Source organism: Olea europaea, unplaced genomic scaffold (assembly GCF_002742605.1).
Source record: "Olea europaea var. sylvestris unplaced genomic scaffold, O_europaea_v1 scaffold895, whole genome shotgun sequence".
Lineage (NCBI taxonomy): Eukaryota > Viridiplantae > Streptophyta > Magnoliopsida > Lamiales > Oleaceae > Olea > Olea europaea.
Window position 1 is genome coordinate 93,018 of NW_019267421.1, and position 11,475 is coordinate 104,492.

Consider the following 11,475-nt stretch of genomic DNA (forward strand, 5'->3'; position numbering starts at 1 on the left):
GATTTGGCTTAGAAACTTGTTGAAGACGCTTGGAGTATCACAAGAAGAGCCAATCGAAATCCATGTTGATAACAAATCGGCATTGGCATTGGCAAAGAACCCAGTATTCCATGATAGAAGCAAGCACATTGATACAAGATATCACTTCATAAGAGAAAGCATTGCAAAGAAAGAAGTGCAGCTGAAATATGTACCCTCCCAGGAGCAGATCGCCGACATTCTCACTAAGCCACTCAAGCATGATGTGTTCCGCAAGTTAAGAACTCTACTTGGAGTAGCAAAATCAAGTTTAAGGGGGGATGTTGAGTAGTAAACTTGATTTTTGGACTAAATAATATGGGTTTAAGGATTTTGCTTATAGGCCCAAATCAATTAAAAGGCGCAACATGCATAGCATTTCTAGAAGCATTATCTAGAAAAATCTATATAAATATCTACTAGAAAAATCTATATAAATATCTAAGTAAGATATGTAGTTTTATAAAGAATATCTAGAGAATTCTAGGAAAATATCTTGATATGTGGTCTAGGTATCTCTAGAAAATGTGTGGACTAGAATCTTCTTGTAAACACTATATAAAGGGGTAATGCCCTCCATTTTGTAACAAGCCAAAAAAGTTTGTAAAGTCTTGAATTTGAGAAATACAAGTTTCCTTTTTTCACTTCCTTCTTCCTATTAGTGTTGTCCTCTTAAAAGCCTTAGCCAATCCAAGTTAGTAAACCCATCTTTCCTCCAACATGATAGGCATCGACAATGGATGAAATGTGCTTGTGGTTCCATTTAATATCCATGAATCTATATAGTACTTATGCTTGTGAGTGTAGGGAATGAACTACCCGATGTCCTGCAACCTTTATTGATGCTTTCATGTAATGGGTTCAACTTCTCTGCCAGTAGAAGTTAGTTTTGTGGCTCAAATAGAGTTTCCAAAAAGAATTTTATATAGCTAACCCCAAAGTTATTTAGAACAAAATTTAGTATGTTGTTTCCATGAAGCTTCTCATATAATCCCCAACAAACAAATATCTTTATTTTTATAGATACTTCTTGAGCAAGTGTTTCTTACTAAACAAGTGGTATATTGAGAGGAAATGTAGTGGTTACAGAAAAATAAAATAAAATTGGAATTTTGAAGGCATTATAAGGGAAGTGAAATTACTGTCGCAGTGAAATATTTATTATAAAGCTTATCAATAGAAATTTCATAAACAATTTTAAATATGTGAAATATTTATTAGGTACAGGTGTGGACAAAATAAGGCCAGGATACAATTTTATTTCAGGTTGCTGCCCTGTTAATGAAGATGTTTTTGGAAGTGAAATTACTGTAGCAGTTAACTTTGTTTTGTTCTTGACATCTCTAAGGTTTTGCATTTTTAGCTGTACTAAATATTTTATGCATTTTGTTTTTTGAAGTTGCGTGTTTGACAAAATTAATGGCGATCATTTGTTTGTTTCTGGTTTTGTTTTGAACCTTACACTAGTTCTTGAATAATTTGTCTGCTGCTTATAAATAGAGGATAAACGTAGCAAGTCACATTCTGGTTATTGGAGGATGTTGAAATTGATGAAGAAGTTGATGTTATAGTTTCAGAATGGATGGGTTACTTGCTTCTCTATGAGGTGATAATTAGTATCTTACTTGCATTTATAAAACTAAGTTAGCATGCCTATACAAATGTATGTAATTTGGTTGTTAAAGACTTGGAGACCATGTTTCCATGTCTCCAGTAGTGGATACATATGGGTCGATTCTTGGATCAGTGCTAAAACCTTTTATTGGATTTAAACCCTTTTTTTTTTTGTTTTTTTTTTTTTTTTTTTTTTTGTTTTTTTTTTTTTTTTTTTTTTCTTTCCCCCCCCCCCCTTTTTTTTTTTTTTTTTTTTTTTTTTTTTTTTTTTAGTTTGAACTCTAATGTATGAAGTTTTCAAGAAAATAATTATTAAAATAAATTCATATTTTTTTAATATTTTAATTTAAATTAGCGACGGAAACAACGATAGAAATCCGTTGGCAATCATCAACGGATATAATTTGTAGGTAATTTTGTCGCTAAAACGATGACGGAATAGCGGTCGCTAAAACAACGACGGCTTCTTTCGTTGCTAAATCACCGACGACCTAGTAATTCGTCGCTAAATTAGCAGTGGGGGTATTGTCGACGGATTTTCCGACTAATTTATTCCGTTTGTGAAAGTCATTAGCGACGGAATTTAAGGCTTCAGCGACGGAAAATTTCATCTTTGAAGCCGCAGTTTTTTTTAGTGTTAAAGCGTTAAAAGTGCAAGTTATCGGCCTAGAAAATGAATATTAGCTATATAAACATATTCAAAGTAATCAAACAAATAAAAGTTGCTCTTGACATCATCGGGATAAGAAAAGAAAAGAATAGATAAGATTGTAGAAACTTGAAGCGTAAATCTTCAACATCACCAATTCTTCTTCTATTTCAAATCATCAACCCTATATCTAAAATTGTGTAACTCTATCTTCTCCAAGATCCCGTATAATTTTCAAGGGTTATGGTTTATATAGAAACAAAATTATGGTATGGAAATCATTTGTAAAATGATCTAGAAGTTCTCAAAGTCTCCTAGCAAAAGTAAAGTTTCAAGTATGCAGATCATTCTCGCTCATGCACCTCGTTTTCACACTGGAGCACTAGATTTCGTCTAGCCTACCAGTCCAAACAAAAAGTGTTTAACTTTTTGTATATGACACCCAATTGAGATTTGTAATATACGTGATGTATCAATCCAGTCTAATAGGATTGATCTTGTAAGTATCGATACTTAGTTTATGCTAAGTATCAGTAATATAGCACATAACAAATTAGTGTATACTTACGGAACTTCATTTTAGTTTTAGTTTGTTTCCTTTTTTTTTCTTTTTTTCATTCTTTTTTGTTGAATAAGTGAGTAGAATTTCTCTGTTCCTATTATTTCTGATTTGACTGAATCAGTTAAATAGGTGTCAATAAAAGAGCTTATTGCTCCAATATGGTAGGAGGTTGTTAGCAGCAATTTGTTACATTTTTCTTGTATATAAAAACCTACGCATCTAACTGAAAATTGTGTGAAGGAAATAAAATATTTCCAACATTTTCCCAGTTTTTTGCTTTTTACAACTCTTGTTTTTGTTTCATGGTATCAGAGCCCCGTTAAAAATTCCATTTGTTTTCACTCTTCTTATCTATCGAAGTTTGTCTCGTTGGAGAAGTTTGAAAGTTGAGGAAAACTATTCTTTTCCAGATGGAGTTCATTAATGGCGGAAACAACTCTACCACGACGCAGGGTGTCGAGAAGCTTGTAGGCACAAATTATAATTACTGGAGAATGTGTATGGAAGCTTACAAGTAAAATATTAATTGGACAAGAACAAAACTAATACAGTGGATAACCCGGCCATCTAGAAAGGAAGCATTGCCATTGAATGTATTAAGCAGTTAAACACTAGAACTGCAAAACTAAATATAACAATTGTGTATAATCTCACATTCAAGCCATTCCCTTAAAATAAAGAAATTGAAAACTGATTTGATGGACAGAGATTGAGCGAAAATCTTAAATTTAGAATTGAAAAATATTATGGTAAAAAAAATTGAGAAAAAAATGAGATATAAGAGAAGAAGGCAGATCAAAAACGGCGACAACAACAATGCCATTTTTGAATAAAAGTTAGGCGAGCATATCCAAACTAAATTAAGAAAAACATAAATTTTGATGGACAATTTTTTTTTTTTTTTTTTTTTTAAATGTTTGAGGTTTAGCAAAAACATTTTAAGTTGCTAGAACAATATAAAAACATAGGAAAAGTCAGTAAAGGTCAAGGTACCGACCTTCCAATAAAAATAAACCTCTCGTTTTTTTTTTTTAAAATGCAGGGGGAGAGCCTATAAAATTCAAGGTACTAACCCTCCAAAGGTTTTTTTCCCTTAAAATAAGAAAACCCCTAAATTTTTCAAGGGGCACGAGATGAGCTGATAAAGTTTAAGGTATCGACTCTTCAAAGGTTTTTTTTTTTTTTTTTTTTTTTTATAACATGAAAAACCTCTAATTTGTTTAAGAGGCAGGGAGTGCCAGTAAAATTCAAGGTACTGTCCCTCCAAAACTTTTTTTTTTCAACATAAAAGGACACCTTGGATTTTTTTATTTTATTTTTTTTTTTGAAAGGGGTAGGGGGAGAGCTGGTAAAGTTCAGGGTACCAACCCTCCAAATAAAACAACATTAAATTCCCAAGAAAAAGGAAAACAAAAACTTTTTTTCTTTTAATGAAGCCGCCAAAAAGGTACAGCAATTTCTAGCAGCCACTAAATGGATGATAGATGATACCATATATCTGAAAATTCTGAAAGACAAAGGCAGCCACACACAGCTGCAAGCAAATCTATCAAACTACACTCCAGTCTCTTACTCATCAGCATCAGAACGAGGAGTAGGTGAAGTAGGTGAATCTAGTTCCTTGGCAAATAATCTGAATTATTTTCAAAGCGTCGACGTTCTTCTTCAGGATTGAGTAGCTTTCTTTGCATGCCGGTATTAGCACCACCATAAATAAGCAGATACTCATCAACCTGCTTCAGTAGCTTTTAGCTAATGCCTTGATTCTTCTTTGGCCTTTAGAACTGATTATTGAATGAAAATTTGGAAGTCTCGGGACACTTAATTTTGTTGGAATTTTTGATGAGAAAATCGGACTGGGGCAAGAAAAAAGAAAAAAATTTGACTAGACGAGCTGCACAGGGCCGCTCTCCAGAGAACGGAAGCTTGCAAGTTTAACCCAAGACCAAGTTAAACCTGCTCTGATACCATGTCAAGAATAATGTAAATTGTATTATTAATGGTTTTGTAAATATTACAAAGAAGATAACCCCTATTTATAGGGTTATGAATAACAATAAAAATAAATAAATGTAAAAAGTAAAATAATCCTACACTAAAAGGAAAAATATAATGGAAAATATTCTATACAATATTTCTATTTTTAACAAAAGAAATCACCTTTCATAGTCAAGCATTGGCTATTTTAGGGATGAGCAGAATGGGCAATTGGACTTTCTGCCGCTACAGTAGCTATAGATATATGAATCCGGACCATCGGTTGGGTCTCCTATTTCTCCATAGAAATCTAAACCCGAAGTACGAGCATAGAAGACTCCAGAATTATTAAAGCACCACCAATAACTTCATTATCCGACTCCAAAAAATTTGGGAAAGCAATGTAGGAGGTGAAACATACTAGAGAAGAAGAGAGATAGGCCAATGGCAGAGGAGGGATGAGGGCTGCAGCAATGGTAGTCAACAATGAGGAGGAACTGATAGTGAGAGGATTTTGATGGAGAGGCTTAACAATGATTAATAAATGTTGCGAAAAATAAAACTTTTTGCAATACTCAATAAACATTGCAAAAGCTGCAAAAAGGTGACATTAGCAACATTCTTTTAAAAAAATATTGTCAAATCCCAATTGTATTTACCAATGGCAAAATTTACTTATATTTTTGTTACGATAGACACATTTAGCAACATTCAAATAACAAATGTTGCATTTTTATGTGTTGCAAAATGCCACTTTTGTTGTAGTGATATATTGATATGTCTGTTACAACTAAATTTGAAGTGGGTGGCAATACTTTTTCTTCTTCACATCAAACTAATCACCCATCCCCCACAAGGCCATGCTATTAAATTAATTTCTGACACATGGTGTAGTTTAATGCACTCTAAAAACACGATTATGTGATCATCACAAATCACTTACCTCAAATTGTGAAATAGCATACATTACAACCTTCAAAATAAAGTGTCAATGGCCTTAATCACTAATAATGAACTCAATTATTTTTTTCCATCAAAATTTAAGTTGTGTTGCACTGATCTTCACCAACCAAACACCCAACTCATATTCTTACAAAATGATTGAAGGCACTTCGTTTTTGGCTCAAATAACTAATAGAGTAAAACACATAATCGAAGTTACTAATAAACAGTGTAATATTGTTATAAATCAACAGATAATTGTCAAAAGTATTATATCAAAACTAAACTTTGTTGGCACACAACTTAACGCATGGATACCTCTTCCTTTCTGCTTACACAGTTTGTAAACCAACAGTACCAGGAAATTAAACCTTAGCTAGATAATTAACCTGGAAAATTAAGTGTTCCTCTTATAGAAAAGATAAGTGGAACACTGATTCTGTATTAACTTTGTATCCTGAAAAAAGCTGAAAATGAAAGGCCAAAGAAAGCAGAAAAGAAGATGCAGAACGTGACCCACTCAACTGAATATGATTCTCTATCTTTCATCTTCCACATAATTCTGACTAGGTTCATTACAGAATGAAGCCTGCAATATTGTGAAGAAATCTTATAAATAGTGATTCAAGTAGAAAGCACAAATAATAATAAATTCCACTTTGTAGAGAGGGAAAAAAAAAAAAAATCAGATGTACCCTAGAGTCATTTGATCATAGTATGTAATGACATGGTGCAGAAGACTTTTATAATTAACAAATTATTAGGGTTTTCATATGAGAATTGGTGCTTCTGGATCGAGACCAGACATCTGCAAGGTATAAAACTTTTTTCTTGAATTGTACCCAAGACAAGAGCAACTAATTGCGTCTAAATGCTAGTCTGTATTATATTCTAGAAAATGTATTCAAAGACTACTACTTAAATGAGTTTCGAGTTGAAAACCACATTCAAATGTATAAACTATTAGAAAGAAGGAAAATTTACATATTTTTATTATATTTTTATAGTCTTGTATAGAACATAAACGGTGAATTCAATTTTCGACCAATTATATGTTAAGAAATATTCCTGTCCATCAACAAGATATATACCGATTATAGGCACTATTTTCAATTATGAAAATTTTGTAACTAAATATGTGAGAGGAAATGGAATTTTTACTGTGTAATTATAAACAACATGAAGCCCTAATTTCGACAGTTTTCTTCTTCAGAGGGTGAGATGTTTTCCTCGTATGCATTTGATCATGATTATCACATGATCCGTAAGTGCACGATATCGTAGATAAATATAAAGTATGAAAACATTGTCAATCTCACAAAAAATTGTATCTAGCTAGCTATCAATTAAATCTAGCCTTAATTATGTCAAATTTGTGTGGATTGGTATTGGGAATTTTAAAGAAAAACTTGAATATGATAATGGTATTGGGATTTCGATTTCAATTACACTTACTATAACTCAAAGAGTCGTGAATGGTTTACCGTTATCCCTAAGCTATCTGAAAATGTTTTTCGATTAATATTTCTACTAATGAACTTTCAATATTATCTATGAAAATTGCAAATAAGTAGAAATGCATTTACAACAATCAAACATCAATTATATATTGCACGAACTATAAATGTATATTTTTATCAACTACTCGAATCTATGTTATTTGTTATTCAATCTAAACATATATATCACCTCTGCAATCAACATAGTCCATAGATCATTATTGTCCACATTATTAAAAGTGGTAAAATCAATAACAAGCGATCAATCAACAGTCATATTTGAAATCAAAAAAGGAAAATTAAATTAAGGCTTTGAAAATTTAAGTTAAACATAGTCCTAGCTAATGAATATTTAGCTATGCATATTCAAAGTAATCAAACAACAAAAATTGAGCTCAACGTGACCGGGATAAACAATAAAGAAGTAAATATAAGATTGTAGAATCTTGAAGCGTAGACTTGATCTCTCCAAGCGCTATTATAATTTACATGGGTTCTGGTATATATAGACACAAATTTAATGTGTGAATATTGTGCTCAAAGTGATCTATAAGTCCCCAAAGTCTCCTACCAAAAGTAAGTTTCGAGTGTGGCAGAATGAGTCTCACTTGAGCATCAGATTTTCACTCTGGGGCACCATATTCTTCCTGGCCTGTTAGACCACACGAAAATGTGCATAAATTTTTGTATATGACACTGAATTGAGATATGTAAAATACATTATATTTGTAAATGTATAAGCCTTATAACATTGTATCATCTTCCTAGTAGAAACCTTCATATCAATCTTTGCAATCTCTCCATTTTTTGTGCTTATGACATTTTTCTTTCACCTTTTACCTCCGAATATTTAACCCTTCACTTCTAATCTATGTTGTCACTTTAGAACATATTTTTTCCTCTGAAATTTCTGTCCTTTCTATATCAGCTAGTCTGTTTATCTTTACTTCTGGAAAAAATTTGACCTAGAACGCTTAAATATGCTAGAAAGTTTGACTAACGTGATACAGTATCAAATTCAAATTTTATGCGTTACCAAGTTTACGTTCTAGATTTCACTTTAACCAATTTGACCTTACGTGCGGAATTAATCTAACTAAAGCAACAAGTCACTTTAATTAGTTGTCTAGGTGATTAATCATACAAGTCAATTAACCTACGTTAGAATGTCGCAGTTTGTATATTATGCAAAGCAGTAAATAACAAACAATATGATGATGGAGAAACCCTAACGTGGGTAAAACTTTGAGACCAAGCTAGTTATCTCCACTATACCAATTCAGCAAGTACAAGTTATACCAAACTCTGTACCCAATCAGACCCGTTGTTCCAGTCTCACGATCTACTGCTGTAGATACTTCTAACCTCTTGCTAGACTTCATGATCTACCTCCTACAATCCAATCTGTTGTCCACTACAACCTTCTGGTCCTTAGCTGATTGTATCACCAAGTGGAACACCAAGAACCGTCCGTTTTTGTGCTTGTAACTGCACCTCAATCCACCTCTCTCAATCCTCCAATGAGAGAGTCCCTTCCTCAATAGATTGAGGAAGTAAGGTATTTTGGTTTAATTAAATTCAATGTTTTTACCCAATACAATAGTTGCCGAATCACAAGATTGATGTAGATGAAATCTCTAATTAATTGCACCTTGGATCTCTACAAAGATGTTATGAATATCTTTTGCAATGAAAGAATAATGTAGCAACCTCTGAAAATTCGTGCTAGGGTTTGGGTATTTATATTTGAAGGTATCTAGGTGGTAATGGGCCGAGTAAAATATTTCAAAAATGCAAAATAGGGTTTTTGCCACATAGGAGTGTGGCTCGAGCGAGATACCAGTGAGAATCGAGCGAGAGGTATTCTTCTTTTTTCGCTCGAGCGAAATGCCAATGAGAAGCGATCGACAGTGAGTAGCCATCTGTATTTTTATCATAACTTTCTCGTCCAATGTCCGATTGAGATGATTCGAGTGGCATTGGAAAGTTAACTCAAAGGGTTACAATTCTTCTAGAAATAGACTTATCCAAATTCCAACTTTCCTATGTGAAAAATGTATTGCAATTTATGACTAAAAATTCAAAACATATTTTGTGCGGTTCTTCGATATCCTTTAGACTTCTAATTGCATTTCGATGATCTTGTGTGATCTTCTTGGACATCTTTGGGTCCTTTAACAACTCGAACACTAATTTACCTCATCTATACAAATTGCACCCTAAGTCCCTGACTTTTACACCAATGTTCAATTAAGTTCCTGACTTTTACAATTACACAATTTAGTCTGTTTTGTCCACAGAATTGCTAATTATACTTTTAGACCTACCAACTTCAAAACCTGAACTTCTTCTCAATTTCTTGTTGATTTCACCAATGTAATTCGAGTTCACGGATTTCGCCTTACATCAAGAAAATGAACTTAAATTAATAATAAATGACTCCAATACAGTTGGAATATTAACAAAATGCCTTCGCTTAAAGATCTAACTACTCTATCAATGGTATACCATAGCACCACGCCCACAAAAGAAAAATGATTTTCTCTACATAAAATTCTTTGAAAGTATTAGCCTTTTAATTGAACTATTTATTTTAGTTATTTAGAGTCAAGATCACATTTGTATAAGACGGGAAGATTATAAAGATTATGATTGAAAAAAAAATAAAAAATAAAAAATAAAAAAATCTCAAATGACTAAAAAGATTGATTTTATGTTAAAGAAACTTTATTTTACTTTGACCATAGATTTTAGCAATCTTATTGAAAAAAAAATATTGCTCAAAAAATCATACTGTTCAACCTCATGTCATTATTTTGCTTAATACAGAGATGAATTTAAGAAAAGAACTTTAATGAATTTTATACTATGATTTTATAAACTAAATGTGGTGTTTTGAGGGTTAAAATTCAAAACTGATTAGGGGATTTTTTCCCCCCTTTAGCTGAAAGCAGATGATATAGATTTATGTGGTATCTGAACTTATCATTTGAAGGTAAGCTTTAAAAGTTTCTTGAATTTCATCCGTTTGCTAGATCTCATAATGTTGTTAATATAATCAATAGAAATAGAATGATATAATTTTTCAAATTCATTCGAGATTTTAATATAATGAATCTGAGATTTCAAACCTTGAAAAATGTCATTAATAATATTTAATGTAGTAATGTAGAATCCATTTGACATTATTGTTACATCATTTTGAAATATTATATACCGATGTAGTAGTGATTTATTTCAAAATGAAGTTTTGTTTTATTTAAAATTTTTTAGAAGAGAAACCAATTGTGACGAATATTGTTGCATCGTTATTTTCGAACTTGAAAATTTTGACCTTAAGTATTCATAATTATCTAGGTAAATAGTTAAATTTTCAATTTCGGTGTTTCAGAACTATGTAGGTAAATAGTTAAATTGATAACTTTCAGTTGTGCACTAGTTGATTTCAGCCTTTGACAACTATCTTGATATGCATGTTTCAATTATATAGTCAATCCTCAAACTGTTGGAATGTTTGTTTATAGCTTTATTGATAGAATGAATTATTCAATCAGTTTGCTTTATGTTGACCATACTGTTCTTATTATGCCCTTGTTTGTCACCCCATTATTTGGGAGATTAAAGAGTTTTAAATAGTATTTTTTTTTTGGAGAATATGTGGTTAAAAGGTAAGAAAACTTTATTGATTTGTGTGTAGAATATTTTATTGTGTGAATGTATGGTGAAGAATGATATTGTAGCAAACAATTTAAAATTTTAAAGGGTGACAAACTAGCACTATATTTTAGATGTGGTTGACATTGTGAGACACAACTAGCAGTTCAGAACATATATGATGAATGAAAGTGGCATGGGAATAGAACAACTTCAATTGTAGTTCAAAATGATATAAGTTTTGTAGAACTTGTTCGTAGGTTGACGAATAGACTCATTATTGATGACTGTACTCATAATTCAGTTAAAATTCAAAGTGCCCTCTATGAATATTCTCTCCACCGATATACTGGATTTTGAGGACTTTAAGTAGTAAATTTCTATACGCAAGGAAACTGCACACTTGTGTTATTCTTGTACCTGCCAATACATCGACAACCCAATGACTAATATAATTTCGACACTAGAAAAAATGTGTTGTAGAGACATCTTTGATATAAAGGGTCAGATGAACAATTTACCAGAATAAGTTGCATATATCTAGCGAATAATTTGCATTC